General features: G+C 41.3%; 1 protein-coding gene across 1 annotated transcript in view; it reads left to right on the forward strand.

Annotated features, from left to right (window-relative positions):
* Nucleotides 1-15,831, forward strand: part of LOC113406226 (FERM and PDZ domain-containing protein 4-like) — a 424,444-nt gene that overhangs the window by 347,678 nt on the left and 60,935 nt on the right. The window lies entirely within an intron of this gene.

The raw sequence follows: 15,831 nt of genomic DNA on the forward strand, positions 1-15,831 counted from the left end.
TATATAAAACAGAGAGAGAGATTGACTTTGAAGTATCTACATCTTATGTTTATTTAAAGTCCCTCTGGGAGCTAGGCCTAGTGTTGGGTGCAGACCTAGGAAAGTCCAGTGGTTAAGGTATACGATAGTGGTTAGAGATCAGTTACCAGCTCCCCCCCAGACTTCTTGTGTGGTCTTGGGCAAGTCAATTAGTTTCTCAGTGCCTCAGGTCGTCATCATGGTAGATAACAAACTGAACATGAGTTCCCAAACACGATCCATGGATGCTCAAACCAGGGAATATCAAGTAGGAGTAAGGAGTGGTATTACTTCTGTAGATGGCATGAGTGAGACCATTACTGGAATACTGCATCCACACCGAATAAAGGATGTTGACAGTTGGAAAGGGTTCAGAAAAGAGCTACAAGAATGACTCAAGGTCTGGAAAACATGCTTTATATGAGAGATTTAAGAAGCTTAATCTATTTAATTTGTCCAGGAGAAGGTTAAGAGGTAACTTGATCCAGTCTACACGTACCTACATGGGGAAGAGATGTCTGTTTAATCTAATAGAAAAAGCATAATGAGATCCAGTGTTCGGAAGCTGCAAATAGATATATTCAGACTAGAAATAAAGTGCATTTCTTTTAACAGTGAGTGTAATTAAGCATTGGAACAACTTGTCAAGGGATGTGATAGAATCTCCATCACTTGAAGTCTTTAAATCAAGACTGGATATCTTTCTAAAACAGAGCTATAACTCAAACAGAAGGTATGGGCTTGCTGCAGAGATTACTGGGTGGGTTCTTTACCCTGTGTTATGTAGGAGATCAGACTATATGATCATAATCATAAAAATGTGGGACCTTGATAGGTCATCTAGTCCAGTCTCCTGCACTGAGACTGGACTAATTATTATCTATTCTAGACCATCTCTGAGGGGTGTTTGTCTAGCCTGTTCTTAAAAACCTCCAGTGATGGAGATTACACAGCTTCCCTAGGTAATTTGTTCCAGTGCTTAACTACTCTAAAATCAGGAAGTTTTTCCTAGTGTCTAACCTAAATCTCTCTTGCTGCAATTTAAGCCCATTATTTCTTGTCCTGTCCTCAGTGGTTAAGGAGAACAGTTTATCACCCTCCTCTTTATAACAACCTTTTACATACTTGAAGACTGGTATCCTGTCCCCCTTCAGTCTTCTCTTCTCCATACTAAACAAACCAATTTTTTCAATCTGCCATAGGTCATGTTTTCTAGCCCTTTAATTATTTTTGTTGCTCTCCTCTGGATTTTCTTCAATTTGTCCGCATCTTTCCCAAATTGTGGTGCCCAGAACTGGACACAGAACTCTTGTTGAGATCTTGCCAGTGCTGAGTAGAGTGGAAGAAGTACTTCTCATGTCTTTTTGACAAAACACCTGCTAATACATCACAGAATGATATTTGCTTTTTTTGCAACTGTATTTAATTGTTGATTCATATTTAGTTTGTGATCCACTATAACTCCCAGATCTTTTGCTACAGTACTCCTTCCTAGCCAGTAATTTCCTATTTTTTATTTGTGCAATTCATTATTCCATACTAAGTATAGTACTTTGTATTTGTCCTTATGGAATTTCATCCTATTTATTTCAGACCATTTCTCCAGTTTATCAAGATCATTTTGAATTCTAATCCTATCCTCCAAAGCACTTGCAACCCCTCCCAGCTTGGTATGTTTGCTAATTTTGTAAGTGTACTCTCTATGCCGTTATCCAAATCATTTATGAAGATATTGAATAGAACCGGACCCAGGTTAGATCACTGCGAGACCCCACTCAATATGCCCTTCCAGCTTGACTGTGAACCATTGATACAGTTTTCCAACCAGCTGTGCACCCACCTTATAGTAGGTTAGTCTATATAGTAGACTATAGTAGGCTATATTTCTCTAGTTTGTTTACAAGAAGATCATGTGAGACAGTATCAAAAGTCTTACTAAAGTTGAGATTTATCACATCAACTGCTTCCCCCTATTCACAAGGCTTGTTACCCTGTCAAAGAAGGATATTAGTTTGGTTTGGAATGATTTGTTCTTGACAAATCAATGTTGACTGTTATTTATCACCTTATTATCTTCTAGGTGCTTACAAATTGATTGTTTGATTATTTGCTCCATTATTTTTCCAGGTACCGAAGTTAAGCTGACTGGTCTTTAATTCCCTGGGTTTTCCTTATTTCCTTTTTTATACATAGGTACTATATTTTCCCTTTTTCCGGTCCTCTGAGATCTCTCCTGTCCTCCACGAGTTCTCAAAGATAATTGCTAATGGCTCAGACATCTCTTCAGCCAGTTCCTTAAGTATTCTACGATCTATTTTGTCAGGCCATGCCGACTTGAAGACCTCTAACTTGTCTAAGTAATTCTTAACTTGTTCTTTCCCTATTTTAGCCTTAGATCCTAGCCCATTTAAACTGACATTCACTATGTTAGTCATCCAATCACTGCTAATCTTTTTGGTGAAAACTGAAACAAAAAAGGCATTAAATACTTTGGCCATTGCCGCATTTTCTGTTATCATCTTTCCCTCCTCATTGAGTAACAGACCTATTATTGTCCTTGGTCTTCCTCTTCTAATCTATTTGTAAAATGTTTTCTTGTTGCCCTTTATGTTTCTAGCTAGTATAATCTCATTTTGTGCCTTGGCCTTTCTAATGTGTTTTATATTTATCCTTTATAATTTGACCTAGATTCTACCTTTTGTATGACTCTTCTTTGAATTTCAGGTCGTTGAAGATCTCCTGGCTAAGCCAGAGTGGTCTCTTATCATACTTTATATCTTTCCTACACATTCCTACACTATGCATACCGATCCCTTCTGTCCTCATAATCTATGAAAAGCACTGCCCGAACTCACAGGGGCATTTTGAGGATAACTATATAAAAGATTGTGAGGTATCCATTACTATGATCCCTGGTGAATGCACGAAGGCTGACAATCTGCAGCAAAATCAACTCAAAATCCCGCAGTCTTGGGCTATCAATTTGAAGAGTCACTGGTGCCTCGTGCATGCTCCCTTTCCCCATGGACTGACAGGATGTCAGCTCAATAGCTGGGCAACTATTAGTAACCCAATTGAAGTGGTTGCTACTTCTGATAGGGTCACACAGTATCTAGGAAAAGTTATTGCTTGCATTGTCAACAGTGTTAATATACCACTTTGAATGGGGAACATATCTTGTAAAGGTTCTACGCTTAAACGCTTCTCCATTACTACCAGTCCTCATCCCCTGTTTTCTCAGGGTCTTTATCAGGTCCCGAGTTGCTTCTGAAGGTTTGCCAGTGGCTGGCTCTGCAGTGTCATGATATTCCATATAAATCACAATCCCCCTCCATTCAGACTCATCTAGACCTTAGTGTTATTCAGAGGCCTCCCTGCTTTTGTCTGAACTATCCTTATGAATCAATAGTGCAGTATTTCATCTGGCTAATGTGCCTTTGACTGGGAAAAAGTAAAACATATTGGACATGGTATTTATATTTTAACAGTACACTGTCCTGAGTACATACCTCTTCCATAATTTTGCTTGTGGCAGTCTCTTTTTCCCGTTAACTTTCAAAGTATCAAGTTTATTCGGCACTGAAACTTTTTAAAATATGGATTTGGCAATTTTTAATTTATGAATGACAGAAATATTAGAAAGTTTTGCTTGTTGAATAATTATTTTTCTGCTAATTAGATTAGTACATTTTACAGATCTCAGGGTTATTTTGTAATTGTAAGCAATTTATTTAGAATGGGGACCGACCACTCTTGGTTTTTTGATTAAAGAGACAACAATATTTAACTGTGACATATTTGTGCAGTAGTTACTTTACTTTTCTGCCCATTTCTGTTATATGTAGGATACACTCCAAATGTTTCAAAGAAGCCATAGTTTATTGGGTGGACAGTAGGCTTTTAAAAAAATTGTTCCAATATGTGCTTGCATAGCAGTCAGTGTTTCATTGTTCCTTTGGAGTTGTTAAAGTGTTTCAGATAAAAAAAATGGGATTTTTAAATTTGTCTAAATACTGGCTCTCTTATGCTAGCTTGCCTATGCTTCCTTGAGAGATTTTCTTTAATTGAAGTTTGTGAAATATTTTCCGTACTTTTCAAAGTCTTTTATTAACATGGAGAAGAAAAAGTTCTTTACAGGGCTGTTCACTCAGGAATCAAATAAACAGGACAGGATGACATGAATTTCTTACATTGCTCACGTTGGAGTATAATGTAATTCCACCAGCAAAATACAAAGCCTACCCATTGTCACTTGTACACTAGTTTGTTATATCACACAGAAGTGGCTATGGTCACTATACTCTTTTGTATCTAATTTAATGTAAGGAGACTCAAGAAAATGTCATGGTATTAACAATATGTAGCACATTACAATTATTAAAACATAATTTGCTAGAAGTGACAATGCTGCCTCCCTGTCTCCCCAGTGCCTAATCTACTAAAACATCTCACTAACAAAACACTCCAGTGAAGAAAACAAAAAATACTAATCTGCAATTGACCATTTTTATACTTTAAACATCATATAATCTGCTAACAAAATGGCTCAAGAATTTGTTGGTGACGTGATGCCATCTGTACATCTAAGGACCGATCCTCTAAGGAAAAAAATATATTTTAACATTCTGTTTATTGATTTTAAGCATGTGAACAATAGAACATTCCTAACCATAAAAATACTAAAATACATATTATTTTGTGTGCCATGTTATATACTAGAGCCATGCAATCCTTTGCTATCTAACAATAAATGCTCCCTTCCCCAAGGGATTGTAAAAGGAAATGTTTGACAAACATATTTATAAAGGGACCATAAAAGAGAGCAAAGCCACATGGCTTGTGCACCAGCCCTCAGTTTACTTAGGAAAAGTATAGTATAATAGTTCTCCAGCAAAATGGGCCTGATCCAAAGCCAACTGAAATGAGTGGAACTCATTTAATTGATTTCAATAGAATTTGGATCAGACCTTATGCAAAATGCCTCACAAATTATTTATAACGGCAGTATATCGATCCAGCTGGTTTATAGAACACACAGGGATAAAATAAAAATGTAACATTTTTTAAAGAGATGTTTATTCATATTGATCCTAAGAGATACATAATTTTATGATAAAACATCATCCCAAAGGCCAGCCATTCTGACCATTGCAGTTCCATTTCCCATCAATATACCTAATCCTAGCAGGCAGGTGTGTAATCTCCTCATATGGGTGCCTACTGGGAGTACCATATACCGACAGATGAAAATGGAAGGTATTCCAAGGAAGCTAAACCCATTTTCCCCTGCTATATATACTATATTGATAGTATAAAATTCAAAACTAAACAATGTTTGCATATTCTGGATGTGATCTGTTCTATGAATGTTTATAAATCAAAAGAAATAATAATTTTAAGTAAACAATTGTAGAAAGGTGACTTTACCTAAATAGTGTCTTGTAAACACACTCTCGCCATCATTTTTTTGCTACTCTTTGTCCTGCTTCCACATCAACACCTCCAGTCATTGGTTCTACAGAGTGTATTGTGCACTCAACGATGGTGCTAATGTCTGTTGCCCAACAGCACTCTTCCATTTTGGTTTTCAGCAGCAAGAAAGAACCAATGACTGTTGATGTAATTATTGAGTGGCAGCAGGGAGTAAGCTCTCTTTCCATGCCACCTTCTTCTGTCTCCCAAATCAATTTGCTAAAGCTGCTGTAAGCTGATGGGCAGATACACCAACCAGGAAAGGTGTAAACAAAAAAAAAAGTGTTGCCAACTCTCGCAGTTCTATTACGTCTTACAATATTCATTGTTTTCTTAAAAACCCACCTCCTGGAATCATGTGGCTCTGGGTATATCTACACTGCAATGTAAGCCCAGGGTTAGAACTCAGGTTCAAGCTTAACCCACTTTCTGTCTACACACAAAGTGCACTAACCCAGGATCTCGGGACCCATGGGTGGAGAGTCTGAGCCTAAGTCAAGCTGGGACCCAGGGTTCAAGCCTTATTACTTTGCAGTGTAGATGCAGCCCCACTGGACTTGTGCTCTCAGAGTCTGCTCAAAGTATCCCACAGGTCAACTTTCTTTGTCCTCTGGACAGTCAACTTTGATGGACAGTCAAGTTTTCCCAGATAGCATCACAAACAAAAGGCTAGAGTGGCCACATTTTGGGAGGGCACTAGGAAGTCTGAGATAGGGGTGGCCACATTCAGGCCCACATAATGCAGTGTAGATCCTGGAGCCCCAGGGTGGGAACCCGGGTTCAACATGAGCCCTCAAGGCTCAAACATCAGAAGGCAAATAAAAAGATCCAAAAATGATCATTTAAAAAAAAACCCATGAGTGGGATCCAATCTGATGATTTGTGAGGCCAGACTCATCACTGTTGAATGCTTGAGGTTGGTTCTGCTGAAACAAACCTTCCACTACAACCCAGTCCTTTCCCTCAGGGTTTCACTTTTTTACCACAAAGGGGTCCAAAAGAAGAGAAAAATCAACTCAAAACACTTGGCAACCACTTCCAGAGGCCTTTCCAGCTTTCAGCAAGGCAGGGAAGCAAGGACACTCCCCTTCCTTTTACAGCGCCTCCTCCATCATACCTTTCACTTTCCTTGTACAGACTCACCTCAGGTCAGCCACACAATAGGCTGGGACTCTAGTAACTCTTTACCAGCTAGCAGAGATGATGCATTGGGGGGGCATGTGGGGTCACATACCCCCCCCTCCCCGATTTGCTGCTTGGCTTGTACTGAGCATGCTCAGTAACACTGCTGAACCTGGCTGCCTTCACTCTAACCCCCTCCCATCAGCAGGCATGAGTCCTCTTTGCCAGCTAGGTTGTAAGGAATGTCTTCCTACCTCATCACAGCTGCCTTCTCCTCTTGTGTTATTAGGGTGACCAGATAGCAAGTGTGAAAAATCGGGACAGGGGGTGGGGGGTAATAGGCGCCTATATACGACAAAGCCCAAATGTTGGGACTGTCCCTATAAAATCAGGACATCTGGTCACCCTATGTGTTATAGGTGAGAGATCATCACAACAAAAACGTTTTAGAACTCTAATTCACTTTTTACCACTTTTGCTGTTTGTTTTTCACTTTCCTTAAGCTGCGTGGTGTTTCACTTTCCATTCCAAAATGCTGTTTGGGTTTTGGGTTTTCAACCCTGCATAGGGAATGTTTCCTTCTTTAAAACTCATATTCGTTACAATATAGATTAAATCATCCTATCAGAACCTTTGGGATTTTGACATTGTCCCTTTAAAGGGAATAAATTGTATTGTGCTCTTTCAATGGGATTGCCTTCTTCCATAGGACATCCATCTTGGTTTAAGCATTAAGCCCACCAGACATTTTTTAGCATCTGCCCCTCCCCAGTGGGGGCTTTAGGGGCAATTGAAGCCAGTTGAACCACACTACAAGATACTATTGAGGAGAAGTGGGGAGCAGAGGCATGGCAGAGGTCTCTGGCCTCCTGTGGGTGCCCATGGATTTGTAAGATTTGTGGGGATGAGGGAGTGAGCAAACACTGCCACCTAATGGGATGAAATGGAGAACCTTTTCTGTTTTACCTCACCAGTGGCTCCTACAATGGTTTTTCCAAAGGGAGGAAATCATGTGGCCTTGGTGTCTTTTCGCAGTGGAATGGCACAGAGCTCAAGAGAGCCACTAACACTATTAAACTCTGAGAATCATAGCCAGAAAGCAATACTACTATGATGATTAAAGCAAGAAGACACTTTCCAGTGGGAACTTTCTATATTCAGTGTACCAGAACCTCTCAGAACAGATAAGTGCTATTGACAACTGTTGTGCCGTACAGCCTAGAGAAGAGTTAGTCATTCTGTCTCCTAGCATAAGGTGAGGAAGAGTCTCAGTTTTTAATGGGCTTTTCAGTGTGCCGATGTAGTTAGTTGAAATGCTGAGCTTCTGGGTTTTTTCCTTTCTGGTGACCTTTAAGACATTGTGAAAGCTTACCTTACCTCCTGTGAGCCTGACCTCCATTCTTCAAAAGAGCTGCAGGGAAGATACAAGCTTTGAAAATTTCCTGGCAGATGGCAGGAGAGGAGGAGGGAAGAGTCTGGCAGCTGAAAAAAACTCCTTGCCCTTCCTTTTTAATGTAGAATCTTCTCTGCTAACTTTATGAGTCCAGTTCTTCCAGGGAAACTCCCTCCCCTATCTCCTTGCTTTTACATAATCATGTGATTGTTGATAATTTACAGAACAGGAACTCATACTCTGAGACAGACCTTTTAATTTCATTGAAATGAAGGAGAGGTTTCTGGAGTGGCAAAGCAGGGAATATAATAAATATTTCTCTTTTTAAAAAAAAAAGAATAATTGTGTGCACAAGATTTTAGAAACAATTCCCAAGGCCTTGATTAGATTTACATAAAAGAAGATGTTCAGTCAGGGATTGTTTTCTACTGTTATATTTTTATTAAACCCTCAACCATTGTGCAGTAGGTGGCATTGGTTCCCATGGGAGTTAGGCACATAAATACCTTTGAGGATCTGGGCCTTTGATCAAAGGATGGGGAGAGAGTTTTAATATCCAGTACTGACAGTCTGGCAACTTTCACTAGCCCTAAATTTAATTTTTAAAAAGTTTTTGTTTCTTTGTTTTTAAATAAAATTCTCAATCAGTGGGGGTGGGGGGGAAAGCTACTCTGTGACCATGCAATGAAGACTATTATGTCCATGGGGCACTAGTGATGTCAGATTGACCTCTATGAGATTAAATTTTGACAAGTCAAGTTTAAATTCTGTGTTTTCACACTTACCCTTTAAATCAGGAGTTCAGCCTATGTCCTTTGGATGCTAAACCTTCTGGTGCGTTCCCTCTGAGTATTGAATTTTAATGCCTGCCCTTGGAGTGAAGAATTTGTTCTTGCACAGGTAGATCATTGTCAGCACACCCAAATCAACAGCTAGGGCTCTGGAAGCCCTTATGCTTATCACAAAATTACAACTAAGGTGAGGGGGAGCAATTGAACCTGATGACTGTGTCAATTATGTGAACGTTCTCAGAAAAATAACAGATTTAAACGTACAAGGCTGTTGAAGAATAGAATGAAATGTACACTGGAGGGGAAAAAAAGCAAGCCCCCAAAATACTGCACTCTAAATCATTGTCCTGTTATGGCAGAAAAGATTAAATACCTCATTTTTCCACAAATTGTCTGAAGCGTGTTACCATGCTTAGGATGTTAGTGAGATTTTTTTCCCTATGTAATTGCAAAATATATCTTCTTAATTGTATTGTCCGAACATTGTTTTAATATCTAGGCAATGCGGATTACATAATAAACTGTGATTTTTTTTTCCAGTTTACATTCTCAGAAACCATGGCCTTGATTTCAAGAGCGGCTTGATATTTTGCAGTACATATTCTGCTCTGTCTGCGTTCAGCCATCAAGGCAGGAGGAGTGCTAGGCAGAAATGAGTTTAATAATGAAATGTTATATAACTAAGAATACAATGAATATTATCTCTGGCTTGACATAAAATTGTGACAGTATTCTTTGGTTTCTGTAAGGTAGGTCATCAAATATGTAGCTCTGTTTTTTTCCCCCTTTAATTCAGTGGCTCTCAACCTTTCCAGACTACTGAACCCCTCTCAGGAATCTGATTTGTCTTGTGTACCCCAAGTTTCACCTCATTTTAAAACTACTTGCTTACAAAATCAGACATAAAAACACAAAAGTGTCAAAGCACACTGTTTCTACTTTATTAGAAATCCCGCCCGGACGGCCATTTAAAGCTGAAAAAGCTGGACATGTCCGGGGAAACCCGGACAGATGGTAACCCTACTCTTGCACACCATCTACAGCAGTGGTCAACAACCAGTCGATCAGGATCAGCGGCCGCTCGATCCTGGAGACTCTCCCAGTCGATCGCGATCTCTGGCCACTAAAAGTCCAGCAGGGCTTGCTCCCTACCTGCCCCAGCCCCACGCCGCTCCCAGAAGCGGCCCACATGCCCACGCAGCCTGGGGGGCAGAGGTCTCCACATGCTGCTCCTGCCTGCAAGCACTGCCCCCACAACTCCCATTGGCCGAGAACAGGGAACTGCAGCCAATGACAGCTGCGGGGGTTGGCCCCTTCCAGGAGCAGTGTGGGGCCGGGGCAGGCAGGGAGATTGCCTTAGCCCCGCTGCACCACCGACCGGGAGCCACCCACAGTAAGTGCTGCCCGACGGGAGTCCGCACTCCAACTCCCAGCCCTGAGCCCCCTCCCAGAGCCAGCACCCCACACCCCCCTCCTTTACCCCAACACTCTGCCCCAGCCCGGAGCCCCTTCCTGCACCCAGATTCCCTCCCAGAACTTGCACCCCTCACTCCCTCCTGTACCCCAACCCCCTGCTGCAGGCTCAGCCCGGAGCCTCTTTCCACACTCAGAACCCCTCGGCGCCAGCCCAGAGCCCACACCCCATCCCAAACCTCTGCCCCAGCCTGGTGAAAGTGAGTGAGGGTGGGGAAGAGCGAGCGACGGAGGGAGGGGGGATGGAGTGAGTGGGGCGGAGCTTTGGGGAAGGGGCAGGGCCTCGGGGAAGGGTCGGAGTAGATCCTGGGTTGCACTTAAATTAAAAAAGTGATCTTGTGCGTAAAAAGGTTGGAGATGACTGATCTACAGTAACTTTTGGAAGCTCTAAAGCCAAACAGAGACTTTGAAAAATGTGTAAGCAGCTAGTATACTATGATGAACTAATCCAGTCACCAAAGCATGCCTTGTGACTAGATCCGACTGTGATTTCACTTCCCTGCAACATGGAGTCTAAAAGCATAAAATGAGATTAGTAGTAGTGTGTTGCCCTTAAAGTTATGTTTTGCCTGTGGGGTGAAAAGCTTTAAAAACAAGATGAGTCAGGAGTATACAAAAGATCTATTTTCTCTCACATGACCAAAAACCTACATTTAACCAGATTTTCTATCTCCTGCATGTATGTTATTAACCTCTCCATCTCCTCCATGCCCCCCTTCCTGTTTACTGTAAAGCCTGAAAGCAGAGTTTTGTTTGTGACAAGATTACTTCACAGAATCATTATTATGGAAATTATTAATATGGACATGGAAATACCTTTTCCCTGAATCAATACTGTTCCCTGGTTAAATGTTTTTCCCTGAAGGAAAGTGTTCTTGTATTACATGCAGTTAAGGAAGGGGTTGAAAGGGGAAACTCATGACTTGGGTTGTTCTCAGATTGCTCTGACTGGAAAATGTACTGCAGAGCTAGAACTCTCTTAACCACATTCGCAGGCTGGATCGTCTGCCTTTTGCTCCCTTCCCCTCGTGGATGTGAAGGGGAGTACTTGGCCCATGGTGCTGGGCGTTTTAATTGTAAGGTGGCCTGCATGAGACATAATGTGTAAGCAATGATTTGGGTCTATTAATCCAAGATAATTCTCCCTGCCATCATCACCTTCAACAAATTGAACCCAGAATCTTGATGCTGTGAACCTAGCTGCCTGGAAAACTAATTAAGTGGTCACTCTGTGAAAAAGATGGTTTTTATACCCATAGGGACAGCGGCAGTGTAACCTTTCCGCTGCCACTGCCATACCTACTATCTAATGAAAAAACAAATGTTGGCAATACCAGTCCCTAATCTTCATCAGCATCGATATTCACTCCAAAAATAATTAATAATGATTTACATATGACTAACATGGGAGCAATTCACATAATTCACATTGGAAGCCAAAACAACTCAATCCAAAAGAAGAGGTTGAAGGCTTGAAAAATGTACCTAATGCCTACTAGCCAGAATGAAAAAGCCCTGTGATGCCATGCCCCCTGCAATTTAAAGGAATGATATAGGTCTGGTCTCTTGCAGGTGTTGTACACTTGATTGAATTGTGACCGTACAAATCTGCTATTTCACTCAGTTTGGGAAAGCTGAGCAGCAACAGAGGCAGATGCTGGGGCTCTTCAGTGTGATGAAGAACCAAAAGCAGAGATCATGTAGGAAGCAGGGTAGCACAGATGCGGCACACAGCAGCTGGAAGGTTGCTTCTGTTCAAAATGTATTAGCGACAGGTGCTTTGCAGTTATGGAGGGGGACACAGGACCTGCGGTGGAGCAAACAATCTTTTCAATATTTTAAGGGCTGATTGAGTAACAGAAAAATAAATATTCTTTGCACGTGTAATTCAGTGAATGTATCTGTTCATCAAATAGTACGTGACCAGCTACAAGAGCTGGTCGAATACTACAAAAAGTGGTTGTCAAATGAATTATTCAACAAATACCTGTCAAATTCATCCAATGTGTTCTCTAAGTTTTGTTCTTTTGCTTTTTTTAATATTTTCTTTTCCTGCCTGACTTCACTGTATTTTTAAACTTTCCTCCCTCACTCCCTCAGCTTCCCAGCTGCTGCAAGGTGGGTTGTCTACTATTCTACCCCCTCTCCTATCAGGGCCGGCTCTAGGCACCAGCCAAACAAGCTGGTGCTTGGGGCGGCACATTTTTAGGGGCGGCATGGCCGGCGCCAGAATGCCGCCCCTAAAAATGTGCCGCGGCCGCCCTAGCTCACCTCCGCTGCTGCTGCCTGGGAGGGAGGGGGAGATCCCAAGCGGCCGCGGTGCGCGAAACAGCCGTTTCGTGCGCCGCTGCTCCCCCTCCCTCCCAGGCTTGAGAGCCTGGGGGCGAGGAGGCAGGGCTGGGGATTTGGGGAAGGGGCGGAGTTGAGGCGGGGCCGGGGGGGGGGCGGCCAAAATTGTTTTTGCCTTGGGCGGCAAAAATCCTAGAGCCGGCCCTGTCTCCTATCCAGCGCTAGTGAACAGCTCCGGAGTCTGCTACTGCTCAGAGTTTTCTCCAAACAGCAGTGTGAGAGTTTACCTGATTCTTGTCAGTTAACTGCTTCCCTCTGGGTTCTGAATAGCAACAGTGAACCCTAACAAAACGGGTTAGTTTTTACTCTGCTCCAGCTTGGCGAAGCTCTGAGCCGCAGCAGCAGCACTTAGCAGCAGCAGGCTTAGGAACTCAGCCCTGCATCAATTTACACTTGGTTCAGACTTGGAAGCTTATCTTCACAACAGTAAGGGATAGAACCTCCTTTACTAATGAAAGCTTAGATTCTGCAGAAGTTGATAGCACTTGCCTAGGAAAGATTCCTGCTCACTCTGAATGAGTGAATGTTGTGAAATTTGCAAACAATTGTTGATAAATATGCATTTGCTTTTTAGTTTACCTACAATATTTTTATTAGCAAGCTTATTTTGTCAAAGATAATGTAAAACAAATTATGTACATTACTGGTAACGCATACCACCCCAGTTAGGAAAGATTTTTTTTTTCCACTGCAGAGTGCTATGAGCATAAATACAATGATTTTAATTAGCCAAGACATTCTTTTCAGTCTCTGAAAACTAATAAAAGAAAAAACTGAACCCATTGTTTTACATTGAATAGATTAACAACTTACCCTATTACTGATTTTAAAATATTTTTTTAAAGTAAAAAGAAAAGTGTAGTTTTAGAGCTTTACACACTCCAGATTCAAAACATATGCCCAAGATGCTCTGTACAGTAAATTATATAAATGAATGAGAATATGTATTAAACTGGCCAGCAACACTGCTGAATCTGAATTTCTGCTTGGGTTCTGCCCATTTTCTCAAATCTTTCTTGGGATTAGGAGGAAGAGATTTATGGCAATCATTTCCATGTGGAAAAGACTTCCATATACAGTCGCACAAATGAAGGGGTTTGGGTGCCAGGTTTCTGGTCTGAATTACTGTGCCATGTGCATGAGAACTTAAGACGGGTCCCCTGTTTAGCCGCTAACAAAAATCATTATAAAATCTCATTTGCCATGGGTTGTGCAGCTTCCAGTGGCACATGGATGTATGTTTTTGGCAACCAACCAACCAATTTTCCATCCCACACTCAATAAGCAAAAGTCATTCTGAATTAGTCTCTGCAGTTCAGTGCCCGCCGATGGTCTAACCTTGGAGATATAACAGAAAAAGTCAGCCAGTGACCACCTAAATTTTGCTTAATGTGGAACTAAATAAGTCATGTTCTGTTGGAAGATTTGCTCTTTAAATTGTCTCTATGTCAATGTGTAATGATTTAAAACTTACTCAAGTAGAAACTTCTTCACATAGGAAAGGGAATGAAACTCTTAGATTAGGTCAAAAAGCCTAGTCCTCAAAAGTAGATAAGAATTAAAGTAGCATTCAAGCAGCTGAAAGAAAAAAAGGGGTTACTCTTTGGCTGAATATCTTTTTTAACCAAGAGCAATAAACCTAATAATATCGGGGAGAGAGAGAGCACAATCTCTGTGATATAGCACTTGAAAATTCAATATGCTTCAGAAATCAAGAAATGTACTTCATTTCAAAGCATCTTTCCCCCTCTTCATTTTCTCTCTTTCTGCTACTGGGCTTATTACTAAAAGCTTAGATAATGTTTTTAATGTGCCTCAGACACAAAAATCACTACATAAATGTTAGGTATTATTAGTAAGTCTATAAAACAAAACATTCCCAAGATGTTTAATGGATTATCTAGAAGATAATCTAGAAGATTTAGTTTATCTTCTAATCTTCAACAGTTTACCAAAATGATTTTCAGAAAAAAAAAACAATTGGAAGCTTCATATGAAAAGCATATGTCAGAAGAACACTATCCTTGTATTGCAACATACACCATGCGCTGGTCTAACAGTATAGGGAAAATATCAATGAATGTTGACAACAGGAGCCTCTCATAAGCATATGCTATAGCTGTTGGGTCTCGTTGCAAGAGTCAGAAAGCTGGAATAACTATTGTAAAAGGTTATGGTTGTTCCGCAGCATAATTAAATATCCTCAAAAATGTACCTTATTTCAAATGAACATTGCCTCTGCAATATTTAATGCACTGTTCTTAGAAATAAGATCTAAAAATCACATAATTATGTGTGAAAATCTCAGTCACAATCTCACCACTGATGATGTAAGAGGTCTTCTCTGCAGCATGTGACATCAGGAACAGTCCTATATTTCTGTGTAAGGACAAGAATCATTGTCTCATTTCAAATTTAAAACTTATCCTTTACAGTATCTGAACTTCCTTCTTTCTCTGACATTGTTTGCGTAGCTATCATATGATATATCTACACCACTGCTTATTTTAACTAATATTAAGTATTTTGGGATACAGCATGTATAAGCAGTACAACGTTGCATTTTATTACATTATAAATATTAAATTCACCTCCCTAACCTGGCTTTGGGCTTGGCTACACTTGCAGATGTAGAGCGCTGGGAGTTAAACCAGCCTTCGGAGACCGCAGCAGGGAAAGCGCTGCCATGTGTTTACACTCTCAGCTGCATGCACACTGGCGTGGCCACATTAGCAGCTCTTGCAACGCCACAAAGAGCAGTGCATTGTGATAGCTATCGCAGCGTGCAAGTGGCTGCAACGTGCTTTTCCAATGGCGGGAGGTGGAGTGTGACAGGGAGTGTGTTATGTGTATGTGGGGGGAGAGACAGTGTGTTTTGGGGGGCTGAGAGTGTATCAGCATGCTGTCTTGTAAGTTCAGACAGCAGCAGACCCTCCTCTTCTCCCCCCCCCACGCACACACTCACAACAGCAGCATTCCACACTAATGGTTTGCTTTGTCCCGGAGCAGATAAGCATGCCGGCTGTCAGAAATGGAGCTTTGAAAGGGGATATCTGCATGCCTCCAGCTGATTCCAAAACAATGAGAAGAGTGGCCACTTGACTTCAGGGGATTATGGGAGATTTCCAGAGGCCAGTCACAGCGCAGTAATGCAACACCTTGTCCACACTGATGCCCGGGCATTTCAGCCAGGGAGCAGCAAGCTTTATGCTT

This window comes from Terrapene carolina, unplaced genomic scaffold (genome assembly GCF_002925995.2).
Source record: "Terrapene carolina triunguis isolate 2854851 unplaced genomic scaffold, T_m_triunguis-2.0 Scaffold23, whole genome shotgun sequence".
Lineage (NCBI taxonomy): Eukaryota > Metazoa > Chordata > Testudines > Emydidae > Terrapene > Terrapene triunguis.